Raw genomic sequence first — 26,062 nt, forward strand, 5'->3', positions numbered from 1 at the left:
ATTTAACAAGGTAATGGTAAAATATTTACCTGGAATTATTTACAATAGCCAGCTCTGAGCCAGCTTTTTTCCCCAGAGAAACCAAAACCAAAAATAGTTTTTATACTTCCAATAAGCACATGTTGTACGATGAAACTCCATTAAGTACACAATATTCCGTAGTGAAAGAAGCATGAAAGAGACCAAGTTGTAAACTGGGGGTGAGGGAGATTTAGTTGTTCTTCTGTATGCATGTCCACATAGGATCAGATGTTCCAGATGTCAGGACTAGGATGTGGGTGGTCTGGCTTAATGGTTGGAGCGAGAGCAAGGAGGGGACAGGAACTAGAGCTGAAGAGTCAGAGCGGTAGTTTGGAGCCAAGGAACAGAGCCAGAGACAGGAGCCGGAGCTGGTGTAAACTGGGGCAAAGCAAGAAATCAGGCTGGGAGCTCAGCAGGATACATCTGGAGCTGGGTTGGAAACAATGCAGGAGCAGGGCAGGCACAGAAGCGATCATAGCTGCAGGCAGAGGCATTGAGCTGCCAGCTAACTATTGCTGGCCTTAAGAGCCTGCCTGCTGGCTCCCTTCAGCCAGTGAGTGGGTCAGCCAACCAGGCGCTCCTGCCGCATGCCATCTGTGCTCATTAGTCCACCTGGAGACTGAGCTAGCCAGGCCCATGCTTAGCTGCAGGCCCTCATTCTTGACACCAGACATATTGGGGGAAAACTATGGATTGATTTAAACCCAGTGCAGTTTCGCAGAGAACAGTGGAGTCAGATGAGGTGTAAATCAGCACATAATTTAGCCCTTAGATGGTTTGAGAATAAATTAAATTTCTCTGGCACTGTTTTGAATGATCTTCTGGTCCCTTTCTTCATTTGCAATGTTAATGTTCACAGTATTCCCAGTTCTTAGGCTAATATAAGTGGCTCGCTGGTAGTTTGGCATTCATAGGTTAGATTAAGTTCACTGGAAGCGTATTGTTCTGTGGGCACTGCATCAACTGCCTTTACTGTTTCCACAGCACGGTGTCACTAAAGTAGTCCCACAAGGTTAAGTACTTTTCAGGAGTAAGACGATTCATCAAAGTAGAAATATCTTCTTTTTTTGGTTGTTTTTCTTTCTCAATAGTTACTAGGAAGCTAACATGGTGATAATTCAGATTTAGACCCTCAGTAGTATTTTTAAACTGGGAATTCCTTACTTACATTTTTGTTCTTTTTGCACAAAACAATATATAACACCCTGCAACCAACAGCTGCAGAATTTCACCCAATTTATAGAGTTTTAGGAGTTTTGTTTTTACTTTTAAAGAATGATTTTGATGCACTAAAGTAGTATTACTGTCAAAGAATTGGTCACATGATCACTAACCACATTGTTGGATTTTATTGTATTTCCAAGCCATTTGCTATAATCATCAGTAAGCTATTGCTGTTAAAGTATGTTTTTTAAAAAAGTAAAGAAGAATATAATTAGAAAGGAAAAGGAATAGATTTGAGATTATCTATTACAAAACCTTTTCTTCAGAGACAAATGTGTTGAAGAATGATGACAACCTTCCATTAGTTCAATTAACTGATTCTATCCATGGCTTGTTTGTCTTATTGTAACAAGACAAAAACAAGTGTAGATTTCCTTTTAAACAATTCTTATATCAGTTGTTTCTAAAAGAAGCAGTTGTTCAGTTTGACAAATAACTATTTGGATGTAGACTGAACACAGGCTAGAAGACAAGAGCAGAATCTTTACAACAACTTAGGAGACTGTCTGGGAGTCTTTAGCTCTAGGATAGATGGAGTTCATTCCAAAGCCCACTGTAGGTGATGAGAGTATCTCCTGATTTTGGTGGGCATTGGATGAGGTCCATGATGAGCAAAGCCTAAGATGAACTCCACCTTTCCCACATGTTCTGTGGCTAGTGCAGTGAAACATTAAAAATATAGGATGGTGAGCCAGAGTGCAGCTGAATTGTTAATGGAAAGGGTAACATTTCTTCTGTTCTTGGAGACTGTTCTTTGTGACTAAATCGTGGTTGATTTAATTGGCTTTAGTGAGCAGAGTCCCAAATGCAAACCCTGTTGGTCACGCTTCTGTGAAGAGCTCTGAGCATTTAGGAAATTTATAGTGGAACCCTAACAACTTTTTAGAATTAATAATATCAAAAGACATTTACTGAAACATTGTAGAAATGCCTGGAAAAAAACGTGTATTAAGTGTTGACTTCAACTGCTCAGACAAAACATAAATAGTTGTTTGAAAAGAATGATACGGTCAGCTAAGAAACAAATTCATATAAGTAGTTCAAATGGTTGGAGGCTGAGTCATGCAGTTTACCTTGAATGGGTGTTCATTTGACTATAAGGAATTGTTTACACATACATTTATTGCTTGGCAAGCTGGTGTGTAAATCTAACCTTCCCTAGCCTGCTTGCACTAAGGGTCCATGCGGACCCTGCTGCTGCATACTAAAATTTGCTATGGTCTACTTTTGTTTGAAAGTGGTGTAACCACACACTTTCTGGGTGTGGTGTTCTGTCCCATCTAGTTGCACCAAGAGAGAGAGATTAATGAGTTTGCTCTACAGCCTTAGCTAACAGCCATGTGGGTTTTAGCTCATGCGGTAGAGGCTCATGCACCAAGCTCTAGAAGTCCCAAGTTCGATTCTGCCTGCGGATGACTGGGGTCTGTTGGTACCACTAGATGGGACAGAACCCCACACCCAGAAGGTGTGTGGGCTACAGTGGAGTAGATCAAAGTGCACTGTGGAAGTTTTAGTGCATGGCAGCTTGGTCCACAGAGACACTTAGGGCTTGTCTACAAGGTGGAGTGATGCACATTACAGGACTGTGATGATTAAAGCACACTAGTTTGTTGTGCATTATTTGGACGATGTAGACTCTGCTGGCATGCATTAAATCTTCCCTAGTGTGCTTTAATGCAGCACTATGTTAAATTGGGCTAGGGAACATTTAGTGTGCAACAGCAAGGTCTACACGGATAATTAATGTGCAACACGTTATTGCAGTGTAGAAATCACACCCTCATAGTGAGCATTTCCCCTCCATGTAGACAAGCCCAAAGTATGCAGCAGGCTAGCATAGGTTAGATGTATACTCCAGCTAGCTACAAACCAAGTGTTCATGTAGACAAGGCCTAATAAACCAGTCCAACCAAGCCAATCTCAAGATGTCACCTATAGAGATCAGCTCAAATCACAACCTTATCTGTATGTCAGTACACATACAATTAATACTGGAGAAAGAAGAGACCAGGAGCTCGCGCTAGATGAAGGCAGAGCCAGGGTAATCATTGTCATTCTGGGTTTGTTTGGTTGGGACAATCTGAAGCCATATGGACTTTGAGATGTATCATGTTTTGTCCAATTGCACTTGTTATACTTAATATAGAATGGCAGCCACCACTAAGTAATAAAAATAGATGATGTTTTTCTGGCTCACACTGGTATCCTTAACATGTAGTGTGCATTTAGGCACTGCTTGGACCAAATACAAATGACAACTTTTCTCCAGTAATGTTTTTCTGGTTAAAAATGTATAGAAGTCTTTACTTCTTTGTAATTGCTTTGCCTAGAAGTAGCACATTCCTGTTCCACTTGGAAAATACTTTAACTTGTGATATTATAATATTTTCTCTGTTCACAAACTTTCCATATTTTAGTCTAGAGCCTGCACACCTGAAGGAGTGGTATATTTCTGAGCAATAGTTTGTTAGCAGTAGTTTAAAAGCTGCACTAATCATCAAACACAAACATTAGTATCTCTGGGACTGTAACAGTCGCTGTACTCCAGACATAAATAGTTCTTTGTACATTGCTGAGCTTGTTAGTTTGTTACTCATGGGGTGATATGAATATTTGTATATTTGATTTATAAGCTCTTCATTAAAAGACTTGTCACTGAGGGAAAGCAATTTTTTCAGTAATGCGGAGAATACAATTTTCTCCCTCTAATATTTAACAAATACCAAAGTTCTCAATTATCCCATCTTACTCCAGTCTTGGATCCTAGTTAAGAATTCATTACAGACTACTAGTAATAGTTGTTTTCATTTATATAGCTCCAATTATTCAAGAATTTCAAAACACTGTACAAATATTTTTGCCAACAAAACACTCTTGTAAGGTAGATGGTGAAATAGAATATAGAATGAAGTGTCACTTCATGCATCACTGGGGTGCGATGTAAAATACTACAAAATAGGTTAGAACAAGAATTGGAAAAGAAGTTGAGTACTGGGTCTAAATGAAATTTCAATAATTAGCTGAGCTGGACTTTGTCCATGCTGAATGCCTCAGCTCTTATGAAAAATGCTGTGAGATCTTTTTGTAGCCAAACATGGTCAGGAACTCATTTTAATATTGTACCTAAAAGATGGTGCCCCTAGCGTGCCTCAGCAACTATATCCATACTGGGGCACAGGTCTATAGCTGACCATAATCTACGTGTTCCTTTTGGGTCATTAGCTAAATACTCAGCTTATGAGATCTATCAGGGTGCAGTACAGGATGTTATGGTGACTAGTTCCACAAAGTCAGACTCTCTGGCCCTCTCCTATGTTATTCAAAAGCAAGGGAAGGAAGCACTGGACCCAAGATGAGTCAGACAGTTTGGGTGAAGAAAAGCTATGATGAGTCAGAAAACTGCAAAGTGAGGAAGGGATAGGAGAAAGAAAGGAGGATTGGTGATAAGATGACTGGAAGCAGAAAGAAAAGGTTTTCTGAGAAGAGTTTGAAATGGAATTATTAACATGCACATATAGCTATAAAGCTTTGAAAATACAGTAATGCTGCAAAATGCACCCATTTATCTTACTGATCCAACTTACCCTAAAACAAAGGGGGAGGTAGAGGGAACCAGAGGTCGGATGCTGATGATTGGGTCTTGTCTACATTAAGAGTGCCATATTTTCCAATGCACCATGCTGACAGCTGCTAGCAGCTGGGATGTTCTTGCTGACAATCCGAAGCCTTAAACTCTGGGGAGGAGTGGGCTAGAAACAGTGCATTCCCACAGGAGGAACATGACTTTCAAATTTGCCCTCCCCGTTCATTCCACAGAACCTGAGTGGTGATTTTAAAATGTTGTGACTGCACCTAAAGGTTGTGTTGTGCATATATTGTGTATGTTAAAAACTTCTATTTGGGGCAGAAATGGGGAGCAGAATTTAAGGGACTCAAAGTTGGTGACTCACATTATTGTAGCCACATCACTTTTTACTTCTTATATTGTCACTACCCAACCTTTTTTCCGTTGAGTGCTGGAAAAATAGTAGGTTTTGGTGGAGTTTATTGGGCCTGGACTGACCTCATGATGTTCCGCTTTGGACTGTGCTGGATTCTGTGGCATGTGTTATACAGAGGTCTGATTAGCAGATCACAATGGTTTCTTTGACCTTGGAATCTATGAATCAATGTTAGTAGATAAAAGTTTGTACATTAGAAACATTCTGCTCGTTCTAACCATTCAATAAATTTTGACTGGAAAAAAATATGTTGGAAAATAAGTGTGTCCCCTTTCTGCAAGCTAGTGGCTCCTATTTTAAATGTACAGTGGAAAGGCACCACTTTATTGTTTACGTGCAGCATGTTGCTGTTTTGCACAACATAACCACATGCCTCACCCAGCTCACAAAAACAGGCCTCCCCGCTGAAGATTTAAAATAAAATGTACTCTGCATTTATTTTTAGACAGAAAAGAAAAAGTTAATTCTTCTCATTCACCAGGTGTTTAATAGAGCAATTTTTTTCTGGTAGAAAGATGACAGATACTGTAAGGCAATGGAATGAATGATATATGGGTAGTAAGATTCTGATTTTGAGAAGGGAACTACCTAAAGACTGAGTGAGATTTTTGCGAGTTCTAAGCACTCACAATGAGAACTGGATTTTTAATATTTCAGCTCTTATTTAAGTACCTCAGATAAAGTGGCCAGATTTTCAAATTTAATTGAGAATGGGAGTTGCTGGGCAGCACATTGAGCATTTGTGAGAGTCTGGCTGCTTTGTTTAGACGTGAAAATGAGACCTGAGCTCTTTTTAAAAACTTGGTTGCTTATTTAGCTCCTTAAATGTTATTAGATGCTGAGGTCCTTTGAGAATCTGGCTCTTTACATTGAGTATTTAAAATCTTAAATAAGGTAGGAGCAGTCTGCCTGTTAATGTACATCCCATTAGAGTGCTAAAGCTTGACTGGGTTGGAGCATTTGATCATCGCAAAGTCCAGTCTTGAGGATATGGTAATCCAAACTTTGGACTGTTTTTTCCTAAGGACTATCTTGCTGTCTTGTTTCTGATATAATTTTCTGGTATGGTTACTGGCCATTATGAGGCTGGTCAGCTGAAGGGGTGGTATACCCAGTAGGTCTGGTATCTGTTTATTGGTCCAACTTGACGTTCATATATTTTGTCTTGAGCTTACATTTTGTTAGATGCTGAAGGACCTTTGGGTATGAACACCTTGGTAGTTAAAATATATTGTTTTATAATAAAAAAAGGTATAGTGAGAGTGATGGGGAGCACACAGATCGAAGAGCTGTTTGTCCTCATCAGAGCATGTTTGCCCATACTGGCTTATGGTTGAGATGTCTCTTTTTAAGAACAGTTTGTGAAATGGGCTCTCTGACACACTTGGCAATTCCACTCTCTTTTTATCTGAAACAAGGATGTAAAAAGCACCTGACAATAAAATATAATTGAAGACACAAGATGCAAGGTCCGTTTTCTACTATGTGAAGATAGAGTGTGGTTCATGTGGAGGCTGTTTGTCACTCCAAGTTCTCTTGCAGCCTAACAACAGCTGTATGTGCCAGAAGAAGGGAGTGAGAATACTACAGTTATTTACCATCACTACTTGCCTCACCAGCCTCATTCTCAGAGGTGTAAAGGAGACAAGCAGATGTGTGCTCTGAGATATTTTCTCTCTTGGTGTGAAATGTTTTATAATTCTCAATGGCAATACAAATCCTGATCTGTTCTGCAAATGCTGTATTCACCCAATTTAACCATTCTAGCATGTATTATATTTTAAGCAACGTGTCATGAAAACATAGTAAACTATGCCTCGAGTAATATGTCTCAAAAGATAAGGTTCCACTTTCACAAACGAAATACTTTAGGCCGATTCTTCTACCCTTCCTCTGTTGCATAGTAATTTATTCTGAAAGTAGTCCCATTAATCTGAATGAGCATCATTGTATACATCTGGGCATATCTAGCACATAAGTGTTTGAAAAATTATTATAATATCAGATTAGCTCTACTGTTTACTGAAGCTCTAGCTTGAATCTAGAAATGTGTTAGGAATACTCATATTTCCTTACTGCATAACAAAAAGAAAATTTGGTACACTGATAACTGGGTTTACTATTAATCTTAATTTGTAGATGTTCATTTAGGTTAAATTTGATTTTTGATCAGGTGTAAAAAGATTTTACAATAATATTTAAAATATTTAAGTTGACTGTTATCTACTGTCCTTGTTATTAGTTGCAGATGAAATTTGGCCAAACATTGGCAAATCATTCCTAACCAAAGGATACTAGGATACTTCAGCAAAATTACACTGAATCTTTCTTTTAAATGCAGGATGGGACAATGGAAAACTTCATGTGATGACAGTTTACGTTCATCCTGCAAAACCTTTCCAAAGAGCCATTTAAAGGTTCCTTTCCCACTTCAGCTAAGAGAATCAACACATCGTTGGTCCTTGCTTCTGAAGGTATTGTACCATACCATGACTGTAGTGCACATGAATAAAATATCCTTTCCTAGTTTTCTTTCCTGCTTTTGTAAACATTTATAGTTCCAATAGGATGGAAGCATGGTTACATTAGAATGAAATTTATGCCTTTTTATATGAGTTTTACATAATTCCCTTAAACATCTTTGAACAGACAGTCTATGGTAAAATAAATTGGTTAACCATGGCCACCATTTAGACACACAAGTTTACTATTCTATACATTAGATTATGCCCCATTTAACTTTTTAACTCGTTTTTTTGTGTATCCTATCCTACCCTAAACTACCTCCTCTTCACCCCATTAATGTGTATTATCTTTGACTTCTGCTAGCTTTCATAAAATGCCTTTCCCAACTTGCTCTAAAACAAATTTTGCACACTGTGTAAACTCAGAAACCCTTCCTTGTTTTATTATTATTATCAGTAATAGAACAGAGTTCAACTCAAACCCTCTTCCTGGGTTAAGTCGTTCTCAAGGTTCCGACAGTCTACCCCAGGTTACATCCTCTCTCTTTAATAACTCACTCTCACCTCCCTTATTTCAGAATAGGTTGAGGAGCCACCAGGCAATGAGTCAGAACCACCCATTTAACCCTTTCCCAGCACAATCAACACTTGCTAACATAGTGGTGTGTTTCAGGCTACAAATATCAGCTTGTTGCAAATACATTTTTAATTTTCTGATCGTTCTGTTGCATAATATATGCTCTCTTGTGGTTTGTAAAATTTGATATTTTTATGCTTTGTGGAAAAATAAAATATGCCAATAACAAAACATTATAACAATAAAGCAAGATGGTAGAAATGCCATAAAATTACATTGATGAACCTGAGAAAATTCCAAACAGCAGAAATCATCTTGTTAAGAAGTAAATCATGAAACATATCCATCAGCTTGTAAGAGAGTATGACTCATATCTACTAGCTGCAAGCTCTTCATTTGTCCTTCATTTTTCTGCAGTAGTGTTTATTTAGAAATTGCTTTTGAGCAATTGTCTTAATTTAACTTTTAAAGTCTCTGGGTTGTAAAAATGACAGTAATAGGTATATATAAAAGTTACATATTTTTGTCTCCTTCTTTGTAACAAACTGCCATCCAAGAACATTTGAAATGATAGCATACAGCTTTATTTTTTCCAATGAGCAGTAAAAATGACTAAACAGCAGAACAGTTAACATTATGAGTTGCAGTTAGGTATTGTGGTCCTAAATTGAGAACATGATAATAACTTTTCAGGATGTCCAATGTAGCTCTCAAGCCTGCCATAATGCATACTTTCATATAGTTTATCGCTTTAATATTATCCTGCTAGCTAGTTCAAATCATAGTATGATAAAATTCCTTTCAAGGAAATTCTGACAACATAATGAAGAACAATGTTTATATGAAACTTAATGATACTTTCTTTGGGCCAAAATTGAACATTTGGGCTGGTTACATTTCGTTAGCTGGTGATATACAAAGGCTAATCATTTTGGTCACGAAAAACAGCTTATAACTTTTTAATCTATGTACATGTGCCAGAGGGCAAAACTGAAATTCTTTGCATTTCATTCTAAAATTGCACACTACAAACAACAATAAAGAGTTTATTTCTGTGGGACTAAGAGACGCACCATACAAGTTGAAATACCATAGTGCATAATTTCTGATCTAGATTTTCTTTTTTTTACAGTAATGGTGGCAGTGGATTCTTACAAAGTTGGTAGGCATTCTTCACAGTCCATTCAGGATGCTGTAAACTTGAGAGCAGGTTCAGAAAATTAGAGATGCTACACAACCAAATGCTTCACTTAGTACATTTTAAAATAAATGAAGCTAGAGGGACAATCTAGCACAGTGGTGAGCTTACAGTATTGTTCATCTCTTCACTCATTCAGACACTTCTGCACTCTCTGTACTTTCCATACAAGGCTATTATGAAATCTGAAGGAAAACTGCACCCATTTTGCTTAGCCCCACAGTCTAAATGTTCACTAGGGAACTTGTGAAATCGATTTGGCTTAATAAATTTTTTAATTACAGTTGATATTTCTGAGACTACTGCTGAAAGAAATCATTGTACTGTAAAGAAATGTCTTGGTGAGACAGTGCAGGAGCCCAATGGAACATATTTTAAAACCATGTCTGCAATTTCAATAATGGTTCCCCCGATAACTGAAATGTAACCAACAGTGTTTAAATATCACAGATCTTTTTGTTAATAACCAGTGCTTGGATGGTTGGCAGTGATAGTGTGTTCCAATTTTTTCTCCTGTTTTTCAGTCAGCAGCAATGAGAAGTGTGGGAAGCAATGAGAAGAAAAGTTATTGTTGCAAACAGGAGTTTTGAGAGAGAATTCTCATTAGATGGCTCCACAAATAGGTTCAGTGCCATGCTGTCCCCCCACTCCCACCTCAAGGGTCCAAGGGTCTGTGGTCATACAGCATGACTGGGCTATGTAGCTCTAGCTTTATACCAATGAGTGGGCAGGGCAAAGGATTTTGGCTATTAGTGTATTTACTGAACCTATATTGTTCTTGATATTAGACTGCATGTAGTTGTCATTAGGTTTGAGAAAGATAGTTTCTTACTGTTGGATGCCAATCAAATAAAGTCTTTAACAGCTAGTCAATGTGAAAAGAATATTAAATATACTCTCAAGCCCTAATCATGTAATCACGTATGCACATGCTTAAACACGCAAAGAGACTCACTGAAGACAATGGAACTTGTGTTTAAAGTTAAGTTTTGTCTAAATGTTTGCACTTTGATCAAATGCAATTGATTTGTACTCAGATGCATGTTTTTAGACTTTACCTTTTCCCAGGAGTTACTAATTAGTTTTTAGGATTTACTCAGTTGTTGGTACTCAGCTGTCCTAAGAAAAATATTAATCTTTAGTTCAAATATACATTATTATTACCCCATACATCATGCTGGCAATTTAGCATTCTTGAACCAGAAAGATGAAATTAGAAACATCTTGAGAAGAGCCTTCTTGTTATCTATCATGTCATCTTGAACATGTTTAGAAGTTTGCTTCTGGCACCAGGAATGGATGTTTTATTCAAAAGAAGGTATTTAAAGAAAGTGACAGTGCCTTTCAATTTCAACTTTTCAAACCCAAGAACTCTTTCAAGTCCTCCATGCCATGTGGATTCCAGCATTCCAATGATTAAGACCATTTTCAGTTATACATGCTTTTTTCATTATTTTCTCATAGCTTTTTGGTAAATTTTCAGCACCCAGTGTGGGAAATTAGACACACAAATCCCTTGCAACTATGAATTAAAACTGCACAGACAGTGGGGGAATGGGCACATATAAAGAAGAACCAATACAAACTAGCCAAAACTTGAACAAAACCTATTACAAGCTATTGAAAAATGTAGACAGCTGTCTTTTTTATTGTTGTGAACCTCATACTTCCTACTTTCAGCCAGGGAAGTGAAATGCCAAAGGATAAGAAGAAAAGTTATTGTTGCAAACAGGAGTTTTGAGAGAGAATTCTCATTAGATGGCTCCATGAATTTCATGTATCCAAGAATTCCGGAGTTGTAACTGGATTTGGATAAACATGCAGACTCCTGGATTCTTGGCTGAAGTGAACGCTTCAATCTTTCCAACTTTGCATTCACCTAGTGCCCTTTAATTCTGATCTGAAATTCTCCCTCAGCTTCCAGTACTGGTTGTCAACACAAAAAAGATTACCATGGTCTTAAAATTTGCACAAACAAATTATCGTTAGTAACTGAGACCCGTTTAACTCATTCAGATTTGATCTAAGTTTCATTTGGGCTTCATTCTTCACAGAATTCAGAATCAATTCATACAAATGGGAAATGTTACTTTTCCCACCCAACTCAAATCTGAGTGTTTGCTCCTCTAACAATCTGATTGCAAGCCCAGGTGAAAATATGTTTTCAGTGTTTTGACACCATAATTGTATTTGGTTTTTTGTATGGCGAAAACCTGTAGTTAGCAGCTTTGCTCCTCGGAATGAATTCAATCATATAGATTCAGGCTGAGAAAACAGACTTATGCTGAGTTTCTGTTAAAAAAACAAACAAAAAACAAAGTCCTGCACCATAACTGACCATAAACATTTCTCTAAGATCTAAGTAGTTATACAGCCCATTAAGCAGAACTTAGAAGGCTATCTGCAATAGTACCATCTGATGACTCACCATAATGTGCCACTCGCTACACCTTTCCTGGAGAAGAAAAAGAAACGTTACCAAGTTTACTATTACCAGAGATATGAAATTTATTCTAAGTATTAAAAAAGTTGCCATTTAACTTCAAACCCTATTGAGATCTGAGTTTCTGAGCAAATATATACAGATTCAACCTCTCAGGTGTTTTTACAACAAGGCCATTGTGGATGTCATAATGGTTGCCTATGTCTTTTATTTTCTCTGGGGATTCTCACAGTGAACCTTCAGTTCTGGTAAGCAGGTTTTGTAAACTTCTACTTGTGAAAAAAATAAACTGCTGTCTTGGTCTGGAAAGGGAGTTTCTTGAGTCATAATCAGAATTAAACTTGGCTTGCTGTAATTTGAGCCAAAGTATTTGATTTTGCATTAAAATTGCCTGCTCCAGATAAAGCTCTCATTGCAAGTGGGCTCTGATTGTGCCAGGTTGTCATTGCTGGCCATTGTGATTCTGTATGCGCACTCCACAGATCCACAAACCCATGGGATCCAGAGTCAGAGTGGGCAGAGTTTGGAGTGAAACTCCTCCCAGTTTAGGAAGAAACAACTCTAAGCTGTATGGAGAACCCCTGTCCCCCCATAGAAATAATACATGATAGGCCACAGAGGTGCCCTTTTACTAAGAGATGGAAGACACAGCTGGGAGACATGGGAAGAGAACACCTGAGTAAGGGAATTCTCACTCCCTAACCCAGCAGCTGGTGAAAGTGGTCGAGCTCAAGGGAGCATCTTCCAAAGGGTGCTGTACCACTTCAGCTACCATGTGTGCTGCCCATGAGCCCTTGGAGGCCGCCAGAGTAAAGTCCAAGTCAACCAGAATTCTTCCTAGTGTGCCCATTATGGTGTGACCCCTTCTCAGTGTTCACAAAGCAGATATGTATTAAAGCGAGGTGTGTTAGTATGCTTTGTCTAGTTAGTTGTGTTCTGCAAAGGAAGATTTTTCCCAGTTATCTATACACGCATGTCAGTTAGAGAACTGAGGCAGGTGCAGATGTTTGAAGGTCAATGTCTGTCTCCTTAAGCAGCTGCACAGATGGCAAGTTCTACCTGTGAACCAATCTGAATTAACCTCATTGTTTTAAAACAATTAAGTTTCAGGAGCAATATGTGGCTAATTAACAGTACTGAAGCTTGGCATGGGAAGAGACTAGCTGTTCAATTTTCATTAAAAAATATATCAAGCTACATGACACAGTGTTAGATTGCTGTATATCAACTCCAGACAATGACATTGCTATAAATAGTATTAACAGTCTGACTTAGGAAAAAGCAAGAGAATTTACGGATGAGGTAGCAAATCATAGCTCAGATTTCAGCCTTCACCAATCCTGTTGCCAGAAAACATAGCTAATTAAGGGGAGAGGAAAGCTCGTTAGCATGACATAAAATGGAGCTTCCATCCCAGATATTTAACAGGTCCCAACTTTTGACATACCCCGTAAAACTGCTTACTGATATCTCACGTAAAACATTTTCAAAAGCTATGACCCCTATCCAGCAGCCCTTACTCAGGTAAGAAGACCCTTTACTTTAATGGGGATATTCACCTGAATAAGGATTGTAGGATCAGGCTCTATATTTGGAGAAAATACTGCCTCTACTTTCCGTTTATGGGGGAAAGAGGGGTGAAAATAGAGGGAAGGAACTTTTCCATAAAAAGGCAGATCTGTGTGATTTATGATTGGCTGCATTAACTGCACGAACACCCCACTGGAAATCATAACACCCAAACTTGGTGCCGTCTATGGTATGTCTATGAGCATCGGGCTTTGTCACCATCTTATAGCTTCTTTCCCTTAGCTCTCTCTAGTCCTTCCAGTTCTCAGCTAGCCAGCAGCTACTGCATTATGAGGCTGAGTGCAGGCTGCAGGCACAGAGAATAGGAGAGAGTATGTCCTCCTTGTCCCCTGCCAAGTTTATGCTCCACCCAATGAGTTCTCCTACTCATCTCTATTGAGCAGTCATACCTGTAGAGGAGGATCCAGGACTTGGTAATGGTTAGAACCACTACCCCACCAGGTAAGTGGTTAGTAGACACTTAGACGTCAGCTTTGTCGCCCTGGCAAGGAGCCATCTCTTGGTGACCTGAACCAAGAGGGGTTACATCACTAAGCACAACTATCTCAGACAGCGTATGGCTCATCTGAGTAGGTCACCCATATCCCTTGCTGTGTACATCTACAGTATAATGGCCACAGACCTACTGACAACCACATGAGATATGTATAAGGACACCACAGTCCAGGGCCTCACAAAAAAGTAAAGGTCTTAAACATGGATCTGAATGATGGAGGTGGCTCTGTCTGGGTCTAGTGAAAAGGAGACGTAGCTGAGTGTCATTAGCGTATTGAGGACATTGTCCAACAAATGCATTACAAACTCTTCTGCTAGCTTTACAAAGATTGACAGGACTTTGCCCTGTAGCACACCACAACTAAAAGCCCTCATGGTGGAGGAGCAGTCACCCAGAGCCAGTCTCTGGCCTCTGCTCCCTCTGAAAGGCATGAGCAAATTAGTGTTTGTCTACTCTTGCCCTGACATTTAGGGATGGGGCCTTGTGTGTGGCCAGAGGTGTGACCTGCTAATTGGGCCAACCCTGAGTCTGCTTCACCAGACATTGCGCTTGATAGGAAGGTGTCCCTGTCCCCAGGTGATTCTGCCTTTGTTTTCACATCTGTTTCACAGATGTGAGAGTTGGCCATTTTAACATTCTTTTCCTATTAGCAGAGGCAATAGATGAAATGCTTGCAGTTAGACTTTAAAATTAAGCTCCTTTTTGGAGAAGTACTAGAAAATAAATTCTGCATTTGTTTTATTATTGAAAAACAATAGCTTATTTTTCAATTGTAGATAAATAAAATAGATAAATTTGACAGGAATGCTGAAAAGACCTTCACTAGCTTTATGAATCATATCAGAAAAGTATGAAAACCAGAACATCTTTAAAAGTAGTATGAGGAGCATCAGACACTTAAAAAAATGTATACATTACTCAATCCAATTTAAATCAAATAGGCTTTATGTCTTTTCAGGTAGTTGCCTTCTAATTGGAACTGCATCCATTTGAATTATTGCTTTTAGAGGAAAAAGGATGAGAGACCACCTTGATTTGTAGCTTGATTTTCCCCACTGGGTATATGTAGAAGTGAGAAGCAGTCAATAAAGATAGTACTTTTAAGGCTGAACTGAATATAGAAAGCTAAAGCCAATACTTTGTCACTAATTATGTCTGATAGGGATAATTGCTCCCATTATATAACACCCTTTTATTTATCACCTTTCTAAAGCGTTACCATAGAAATCAGAAGGTTACACACACACATTTATTTGAGACACACTTATAGCTGCAAAAATAAATAAATAAATAAAATAAATAAATACATCCACATTTAATTTGTATTGCAAGTATGTCACATTTCTTGTTTTTATGAAGCTTTTAACTTCCCAAGTTATTGTAATTGAAGTTCCTCTTCTGACATCTGAAATGTATAGTAGTGGCATTGAAACGATTTCAGAGAGACTGTTCATAAATTTTGCATGGAAGTTTTTATCTCTGACCCTAACCACCCAACATCTATCCTTGTTTTATCCTCAAAGCTTTAAAAATAAACGCTTTTGATTATATGGGAAAAATTATTAAACTGTGGAAAGTGCTGGTTCTTCATGTGCAGCAATGACCCTTCTACATACCTAGGTATATAGATGATAAAAATGCATAGATTCTAGTATTACAAGGAAGTGCTTGAGTCATCGACCAGTGCTACTCAAAGTGGTGGTCCGCGGACCGGTGCTGGTCCGCAAGCCATCGGCTGCTGGCTACGCGCACATTTGAAAAAAAAAATTGCCAGTCCCCCACATCAGATAGCTTGAGAAGCACTGATCTAGTCTACCTTTCTACAAAAGTGAAGCACTGGAATCCTTCTGCCATCCATCTGAAAAGGGCAAATTGTCCCCATGGATGCACACATGGAGCTCCAACTGCAATCAGTTTGAACCCCAGGCATTCATCTGAAGGCAAATTTTGGACACAAGTTTTAACTTTCTTTGGAATGTATCCAGTGATGTTGTGTTATGGTTCTTTCCCTGGGGGCATGATTCCTGTGCCTGAATGAGCTCTCTCTTTAAAATGTGTCCCTGGTTCCTAGTGTGGACTTTTTTTTTCTAGCTGCAGTCCAATTACTCTCGGGCTTTCCACACCTGACTATCCTGAGCAATTCCTTCCTTGTGTTGTTTCCATATTTACAACCCTTTGCCAGATCTCCTATCTGCTGCATCTTTGCACTGCTACCTAGTTCCTCACATACAATGGCCTACATCCTCAGCTGGTGTAAATTCACTTAGCTTCACACTGGCTTGGTGTAAGTCAATGGAGCTACCATAGATGTACAGCATCAGAGGATCTAGCCCAGTATCTTTAATCATTTTTATAGCACTTCTCCAGGCAATCAAGGACATTACTGGACTGCAGAACCTCAGACTAAGTTGCAGTCTTAGGAGAAAATTCAAACTTTGGTTGCATGGAGACTCCCATGGATTTAAATAGATGCTCTGTGCACACATGCAAGGGTACAATGTAACCTTTCCTGAGACTGAATAGAGAAGAACGATCATTTATCTAGGCTTATGAGATATACCAGGATAACATTTGCTTTTTTTGGCAATAGGTTAATGCTGGATGTCAGGTTTATTTCTTACTTTCCCTACCCCCAATCAACGTAACTAACGCCGAAAAATTAGAACAGCTAACAGTAAATAAATAGATTAAATGAAATACAGATGAAGGGGTGGAGAGAGAGATGCATTAATTTTGTTCTTTAAATGCTACCAGATTGCATCTAGTTTTCAAATGTTTTCTGGGGGAGGGTTTCCAAATCTGTCAAATTAAGCCTGTTTCCTTGGTAACTATCTCATTCTCCCAACCTTCTGTAGGGACAATTGCTTCTCTTTGCTGTGCAGTGAGGATGAAAGGAAAAAAAATAGAGAGGGAACAGGGGAGCCCAAGTGGGCAAATACCATATGGCTGAGGGGGGCTACGGGTCTAGAGCTCAGCATGGTGGTTAGGTGGAGACAGGGAGCAGCCACTACATATGTCATGCTTTCCTCCTAGTGGCTATGGTGCTGTTCCATCTGGATGCAGGTTTCAGAGTAGCAGCTGTGTTAGTCTGTATCCGCAAAAAGAAAAGGAGTACTTGTGGCACCTTAGAGACTAAGAAATTTATTTGAGCATAAGCTTTCATGAGCTTTTGCATATACCATAAACTGCAGGCACAAACAAAATAATATGGATGTCTTATTTTCAGATACGGCAGCTCAGACAATATTTACTACATTCTACCCTTTGTGACTGCAGTTAATCACATAAATTTATGCCTAGAGTTCAAGTGGAGGCTCATTTGAAGATGTGGCCCTTAGAGTTCAAAAGTGTTCTTTACAACAAATATACAGCCAATGCTTTCTTCTTTATTGTGCCAGAAGAGTAGAATTAGGCAAGGCTTCAGTGTTCTAAACCTCAGTAAACTTCTACACCTCGGTAGACTTTTCCTCCATTTCTCCCCCAAACTTTAGTTAGGGCTTGAGGCCTTTGGGAGCTTTCCATCGCAAGTTAAAATCATAGTTTTCTTTCTCATCTGTCATGACCAATTTAGAATATTGCTCTGAAGACCTTCTCCACCTAAGTCTGGCAGGATAGTCTGAGCTTTACAACACTAATGGCAGTCGGCTGTCCTATATGATGATGTGTATCCTGCACATTATATCTCACTTGGTTGCTTTTCTGTGTGTAAAGAACCAGTTTGCCCATTTCTAATTCATTGAGATAGGCTCTCTCATGAGTCTTTCTTACTGCAACTGTAATGCCTATAAAAAGTGAGAGCCTATTATAACGGAGAGCCTAAAAACTATTCTTCTCTCTTCTCATCCCAGCAGCTGAATCCTGTCCGATTAACAAACAGACCTATTTATTTAAAGGAAACAGTTATTGTCTTCAACCTTCCCTACCTTCTGAGCTGCAGATTTCTGTAATCCCAGACCTAATTTAGTTATTTTTTATATAACGGAAATAGATTTTTGGTAGTGCACCTCTCACATAAGCAGAAAAAGAGTGGGTGTCAGAAATTACAAGGTGCAGTAATACAACAGAATGGGGGCCGTATTGGTTATGTGTTAGAGGAAGCATGTGCTGTTGTTATAAAAGATATATCAATGATTTCTTTTTCTGTATTCTTCCTACTTGATCCATCTTTCTTCAAGTTCAGTTGTTCCCCCTGGTTGACAGAAATGTTTCATATAATATTATATAAAGCTAGGAAACTGACTTGTCCTCAGACGTTTCCCAAATGGATTGCCCCGTCTTTCTGATCATTTCTTCCCCCATCTTCTTCTGGGCGTGAATCAAGACTGAGGTGCTCAGTGATGGAATCATCAGCAGTGCACTTACAGAAAGAGCAACTCCATATTCGTGAAGCATGATCAGTCAGACATAAATCTAATGAGATAAATGTTTGTGAACTTGGTCATCAGAGTTTGTGTCTCGGAAGGTTTACTTAAAAGCCACAACCCTTTGTTTCTTGAGATCATCTGAATGCTTTATCTATAGCTAAGAAGACAAACTATAATCCAAAAGACTACATAGAGAGTAAACGGGAGGCTAATGATACCTCCAGTGTGCATATCATGTTTACTTTGACTTTTATAAAGAGGTAATTTGCAAGAGTGGAGATAATCCCACTGTATTTTATAATTTAAATGACAGTTGGAATGTATGCTGACATGCAACTGATTAACAGCAAACTTTGGTGGCAAATTAATTAGTATTTAATCCAGAGGCTGTATTAAGAGGCAATGTGATAAAAATAACTTTTTTTTCCCAATAGTTGTTCAATTCAAATGCACAAACTATCTCTGTAGTTTTTTGGAGTTTTGCATGTTTTATTTAAAGAACTAAATAATCATCTTTAGTTTATATAAAAATAGGCGTAAACACAACAAACAGTTACAATATAATTTGGATGGGAGTATTTTAATGGATTTAGAAGTGAAGTTCTTATGATGAAGGAGTAATTGTAAATTTTTAAAAGAAAAACAAATGCCAATAAACGTGGCAAAAATCTGGCTTTTTATTTGTTGATCTGAGCATCTTTTTTTTTATTATTATTATTTATTTTCCTTTCTCTCTTCATTTCTTCCTGCCAAGAACAATGTGTGTAGTATTTAGAATACCATTTATCGTTCAACACCTCTTTGTTTCCACTTGGAAGTGTATGAGACTGTAAACAAGATTTCTGTGCTCCTACATGGATTTTTGTGTAAATATTTTATTTTATTGCTTTCCCTTCTTCTGTCAACATCCTTCCATTTGATTCTATCTTACTGGAACCCATAATGATATTCTCCTTTGCTGATCAGGTTTATTCTGCTTCATGCTCCCTGTTGGAAGAGTTGTGCCACTGTGGAAAGAAATTAATGTAGATTTCTAATGACTATGGCCTCTATTCAGCAGGAAGGATCTCCCAATTTGGCATTTTGGAAAAAAGCAACTGAGCAGAAAATGAGAGTGGACAATGGAGCTGTCTGTCATCAGTGTCCATAAGTGTCTGTCTGTGTAAGAAATTATTCAAAGGCATTTTTTTTTATTCGATAGGACCACACATTTCTATATTGATGGCCAGGATCACTAGTATGTGTCTGTTTCCCTGGTAAGCCAATTTGGCAAACTTTTTTTCCCAACTACTTAATTCCTTTCTAGTAGCATGCATTCAGACAAGGACATTATGCCTTAAATCAACAGTTTAATTTCCTTTTCAGTTCATTATTACTGATCTGCTTTGTTATTTCTAAAGCATGTTTCCCAAAATATCAGGGTGCTGCCCACGGAGAACAACAAACACAGCAATGCGCACAACATTGAATCAGAAGCTAGTATAAAAGAGAGAGGTATCAGAATAACCCCACGCACCTTAAACCAGGAAAAGTGAAAGTAATGTAACCTACACCAAAACTAATGATCATAACAAACCTTTCCTCTGAAATAATGAGAAGATAGACTGATTTTTGCTGAAAAACTGTCTAGGCTATTTTATATGTTCTGGAAAACTCAGTGTAGTAAGCAAGATTGATCCTCAAGAACAATCAAAATTTCATTTACTGTGACTTATTGGGTTGCATAAGACGTGGTAGCATTTTAGGTTGCATATACCTGGATTGAGGGGACTTTTGTGAGATCAGGCCATTGTGATTTGCTTTTCAGAGTACTTGTCTACATGAGAATGAATCTTATCAAAATGTAATATGGAAACTTAAATGACAGGGTTGGTTTTGGTGCTGTCTCAAGCATGTGTTTTGTAATTGCCTGCATGTACTATTATGACCTGCCATCATAATCTCTGTAGCTGTGTTATAGTGCTTTGTATAGATCAGGGGTGATTCTGAAATAGATTTGTATCAGTGTAATTCTTGTAAACAAATTATTTCTAATCCTTGGACATTTGTGATTTTTCTTAAAAATCTAATAAAATTCTAAGACTAGATCCTTAGCTGTTGTAAATCAGTACAGCTCCATTGAAGTCAACAGGGCTGACTTCACATCACACGATTTACACCAGCTGAAGATCTTGTCTGTACACTGGAGAATAGTAACAAAAATTAACTATGAATAAAAGCATGATCCCCTCCACCCCCCAAATGAAGTTATCCCTTAGAAAGCATGGAGGGATGTCCCATGGTTTATGTTGTCTGTACCGACTGACCATTTAAATAGCTAATGCTGCATTGCCCTTAATGATATTTGTACTCTGTGACTCTCCTCCTCTTAAAAATATTTTTCAGATATTGCAAACTTTCTTCTGAGGCTGCCTGGCCTGTTTTCAACAATCCAAGTCAGACCTACTGTTGCTAAATGTCAGCAATGCAACCACGCACACGAGGAATCAACACCTCCTCTCTCTCTGTCTGTCTCCTTCCTCCACATGGCAAATGGCAAGTTTGCAGGAAAAGCACAACAGTCTCTCTCGTTCTTTCTTGTTCTCTCTCTCTCTTCCCTGCTCCCCCAGTACTTCTTGTTATTTAATGGATGTGAAATATCCACAGAATACCCCTCTCATACCATTTCCAGGGTCAGCCAAGCCAAGAGAGATGCATGATTTGAGAAAAGATCATTCAGTCCAAACATAGGCTAAAGCTTGCCCTGAAGTCAATGGACACTTTCCAGAGTGTGAGCTCTTTTTACAGGCTTGGTTTCAGTCTGAGGTAAACATTTTAGAATATATTTTTATCTGACTTAATTTGCCCGGATGCCTACCAGGGAAAAACTGTCCTGAACTTTTACGCCACACTCCAAGCAAACCTTTTATGGTCATTTTAAGGTTTGGTTGATTCCAATTGCTTGTTGTTTTCCATTTTCAAACTGCCCTTGCACTCTCTAGTACAGTTTCCAGCTTGAAGCAGGAGTGTCAAAATACCAGGAGGAATCCTGTCTTTGTGAGGTCTACTGCCCAATTCTACAGAACCAACAGGTGTGGATAGTTCAGATAAGCATCCAAACGTCCCTAATATATAAGTTTTGCTCATTGCTAATTTCTACCATAATGGTGAATGGTTGAAGGTTCTGACTTTTAAGTGTGCTGGTGAAATCTAAGCTGAACTGAACTGAACTGTCAGGAGAGCATAGACAGAAATAGAAAGTGCTGCCTTATGGCTTATCCCTGTTGCAATTTCATGCATAATGTTCCAAGCTAATTATCCAAAAAGCAGGAAACAGTGTTGTAGCATACACCTTTAAAAACTGCTAGGAAATCTCCACCTAATTTGAGACTTTGTTCTGATTCAGATTTATGGCATGGAGCAAGACATTCAGAATCACCCCAAACTTATGCTGGCTGGGAATTTTCAATCTTGGAGCACTGTCAAGATGTTTATTTTACAGGATCTCATCTTTTCATAGTACGATTCTGCTCAATTAAATATTTAATGAACTGTTAACTATTAGGATCTCTTTTATGAAACAAAGAAAACCCTTGCTCAGGTATTCAGTAGGGCTGTCAAGCGATTAAAAAAATTAATCTCGATTAATCGCGCGATTAATCGTGCTGTTAAACAATAATAGAATACCATTTATTTAAATCTTTGTGGATGTTTTCTACATTTTCAAATATGTTGATTTCAATAACAACACAGAATACAAAGTGTACAATGCTCACTTTATATATTTTTTATTACAAATATATGCACTGTAATAAACAAAATAAATGGTATTTTTCAATTCATCTAATACACATACTGTAGTGCAATCTCTTTATCACTAAAGTTGAACTAGCAAATGTAGAATTATGTGCAAAAAATAACTGCATTCAAAAATAAAACAATGTAAAATTTTAAAGCCTACAAGTCCACTCAGTCCTTCTTCAGCCAATCACTCAGACAAACAAGTTTGGTTACTATTTGCAGAAGATAATGCTACCTGCTTCTTGTTTACAATGTCACCTGAAAGTGAGGACAGGCATTTGCATGGAACTATTGTAGCTGGCATCACAAGATTTTTACGAGCCAGATGTGCTAAAGATTCATATGTCCCTTCATGCATCAACCACCATTTCAGAGGACACGTGTTCTGCTCGATAATGATCCAAAGCAGTGCGGACCAACGCATGTTCATTTTCATCATCTGAGTCAGATGCCACCAGCAGAAGGTTGTTTTGTTTTTTGGTGGTTCGGGTTCTATAGTTTCCGTATCTGCGTGTTGCTCTTTGAAGACTTCTGAAAGCATGCTCCACACCTCATCCCTCTCAGATTTTGGATGACACTTCAGATTCTTAAACCTTGGGTCAAGTGCTTTAGCTATTTTTAGAAATCTCATATTGGTACCTTCTTTGCATTTTGTCAAATCTGCAGTGAAAGTGTTCTTAAAATGAACATGTGCTGGATCATCATCTGAGATTGCTATAACATGAGATATATGCAGAATGCGGGTAAAAGAGACCAGGAGTTCTCCCCGAAGGAGTTCAGTCACAAATTTAATTAACACATTATTTTTTTTTAATGAGCATCATCAGCATGGAAGCATGTCATCTGTAATGGTGGCCAAAGCATGGAGAGGCATTGAGGTATAGAATCATAGGACTGGAAGGGACCTCAAGAGGTCATCTAGTCCAGTCCCCTGCACACATATGAATGTTTAGCATTTCCAGCACATAAATACCTTGCAACGCTGGCTACAACAGTGCCAGGCAAATGCCTGTTCTCACTTTAAGGTGACGTAAATACGAAGCAGGCAGCAGTATCTCCCTTAAATGTAAACAAACTTGTTTGTCTTAGCAATTGGCTGAACAAGAAGTAGGACTGATGGACTTGTAGGCTCTAAAGTTTTACATTGTTTTGTTTTTAGTGCAGTTGTGTAACAAAAATCTACATTTTCATAATAAAGAGAATGCACTACAGTACTTATGGGGTGAATTGAAAAAATACTATTTCTTTTGTTTATCATTTTTACAGTGCAAATATTTGTAATAAAATAATAATTTAAAGTGAGCACTCTACAATTTGTATTCTGTGTTGTAATTGAAATCAATATATTTGAAAATGGAGAAAAACGTCTACAATACTTAATAAATTTCAGTTGGTATTCTATTATTTAACAATGCTATTAAAACTGCGATTAATTGCGATTAATTTTTTGAGTTAATTGCATGAGTTAACTGCGATGAATCGACAGCCTTAGTATTCAGATTTTAAATTTCACCCTATTATGATGCATATGGGTATCAGGAACATTATTTAGTTTAAGTAGGGCTATATTATTCATCAAAGTACAATCTTGTAAAAGGATTTTCATTGAGTTGATCAGTTACATTTGACTTTACTGACAGACTGAGTCGAGTGTCTTTTCATTTTGCAGATTGATTGGAATGTAAGATTAATTTAGTGGATTCAGAGTCACTTTGCTATAAAACCTTTTATCTGTATACTTTTTTTCCTGGAAAATCTTGAAGACTGATGCTATCTTTTTATAGAGAGTGTAGTAGAAAAATATGTGGTTATCCTGTATTCCTTTCTGATATAATTATTAAAAAACACAAATTATTATACTACAATTAAATTACCAGTAGCGGAACTGCAAAGCCCTCACAGATAAAGATGCTTCATCGACTGTTTATCTGTGAAATCTAAACCAGGAACAAACAGCAGTTTTTCCTTTTATACGTTGTTGAGGCACTTTTGTGTGTTGTTCTGATTTCAGTGCTATTTTAGAGGAGCCGTCCTTCTGTTTTTGGATGGAATCAAATCGTATCTGCAGGAGAATGCAGACAAATAAAGCACACGACCCATGTAGTATGAGTCAGTTAACATTTCAAGTAGAGCCTCACCTCAAGATATTAGGCTGCAAGCAGATTTATGTAACCAAGGTCTAAGATCCTGTAGAAGGCAGTATTGCCAATCTGAAGTGTTCAGAATTATGAATCAGGTCTCCTAAAATCAATTGATTGCCTTAAAAATAATGATACTTAAAAAAACACATTTTGAGCTCTTTTTATTTTCCTTCTGGTTTCTGAATCTTTAGGCGGTACGTGCTTCATGTTTCCAAGCTTTTTTCTGCAACCAGGCTACAGTACTTGGGAAGCAATAACCACAATAACAAACAACGGGATCCTAAACACTGTGGGATTGGATTATGCCATCCAATTCCTGTCTATTCCCCCTTCCCACTCCTTACCCCCATCATATTTCAGGGACCCCTCTCACAAGTTACTGCTCCTTCAGTAGATCCAGACTCTTTGCACTTAAATAGGATAGAAGAAGTGCCTCTTGAATATCAGCAAAGGGATTCTATTCCCACAAGTATTTGATCCACAAGTCCAAGGGAGTAGGTTGGGAAGTGCATCTGGGGACATTAAAAATTCAGGGTTTGAGAACAGAACAGGAAGTATCTCTTCATATCAATGCTCTGGAGCTTCAAGACATTTACAATATGTGCCATGCCTTTCAGGCACAGATCAACGGCACAGCAGTTCATATCCTCACAATCAATACAATCACAATGTATTTTGTAAGCAAGGCGGGAGGAGCCTTTTCCAATTAGCTTTGTCAGGAAGGAGTAAAGTTTTGGCAATTGTGCATTATGGAAAACATCATTTCCACAGGTTCTCAGAATCACTTGGCTGATCACCTCAGCAGGAACTTCTCCAGAAATTGTGAGCAGTCTCTGAAAAGCAATGTATTGTGGTCCATTTTTAAGGAATGGGGGCATTCTGATGGTCAACCTATTTGCAATGAAAGCCAACAAGAAATGAAGTCAATATTGCTCTCGAATGGGTCTCAGTCTGGGCTCTTTAACTGATGCTTTCTGTTTGAATTGAGGATCAGTCCAGATGCGTGACTTCCCCCTGATCCCGCTCATCCCTGGTGATTCTCAAGCTGAAGCTGGATCATGCCAAGTTGATACTCATTGCATTGGCTTGGCTGAGACAATGCTGGCTCTCTGAATTTCATGGTCTGTCTGTTGCATGGGTGGGCAATAATTTTTGCAGGGGGGCCACTCCACAAATTTTGGTAAGTTGTCACGGGCCGCACATTTCTATTATATTAATGGAGAGGGTGAGGGGTCTTGGAGGGAGTTTGGGTGCAGGATGGAGCTCTGGGCTGGTGGAGAGTGTTGGGGTGCAGGAGAAGGTGAGGGATGTGGACTCTGGAAAGGAGTTTGGTGCAGCAGGGGGCTCCAGGCTGGCGCAGGGGATTGGGTTGCAGGTGGGGGTACAGAGTCTGGGAGGCAGTTTGGGTACAGGAGGGGGTTCTGACCTGGGGGAGATATACAGGTTCGCTATAGCTTTTCTCTTACTAGTGCACGTCCAATTTGCTGTTATTTCCATTGGTAAATCATGTTATCTAGACCTATTCATAATGGACCAAATTCTCTGGTTTAGAGTGAGCAAAACTCTAGCTTGGCCCAATGTTTTCAAAAGATTAACACAACAAAAAGGACATTTTGGAAGACTTTCTTGTAGTTTTCTGCACACTATAATTCTCTAATTTGGTTCCATTGTTTTAGTTCTTTAATTATTTCTGCTAACACTTATATCCCACACCACCTTTGAGAGGAATGTATCTATATTAAGAAAATACATAAAAGCTGGC

The 26,062-nt window shown here is 38.5% G+C and overlaps 1 long non-coding RNA gene across 2 annotated transcripts in view; it reads left to right on the plus strand.

Annotated features, from left to right (window-relative positions):
- The window catches only part of LOC140896331 (uncharacterized), a 497,972-nt gene that overhangs the window by 389,814 nt on the left and 82,096 nt on the right, over positions 1-26,062 (plus strand). For both annotated transcript variants that reach the window (XR_012154520.1, XR_012154521.1), the window contains exon 4: positions 7,588-7,720. This is a non-coding gene — a long non-coding RNA (uncharacterized lncRNA). The remainder of the gene's footprint in view (positions 1-7,587; positions 7,721-26,062) is intronic.

This window comes from Lepidochelys kempii, chromosome 12 (genome assembly GCF_965140265.1).
Source record: "Lepidochelys kempii isolate rLepKem1 chromosome 12, rLepKem1.hap2, whole genome shotgun sequence".
NCBI lineage: Eukaryota > Metazoa > Chordata > Testudines > Cheloniidae > Lepidochelys > Lepidochelys kempii.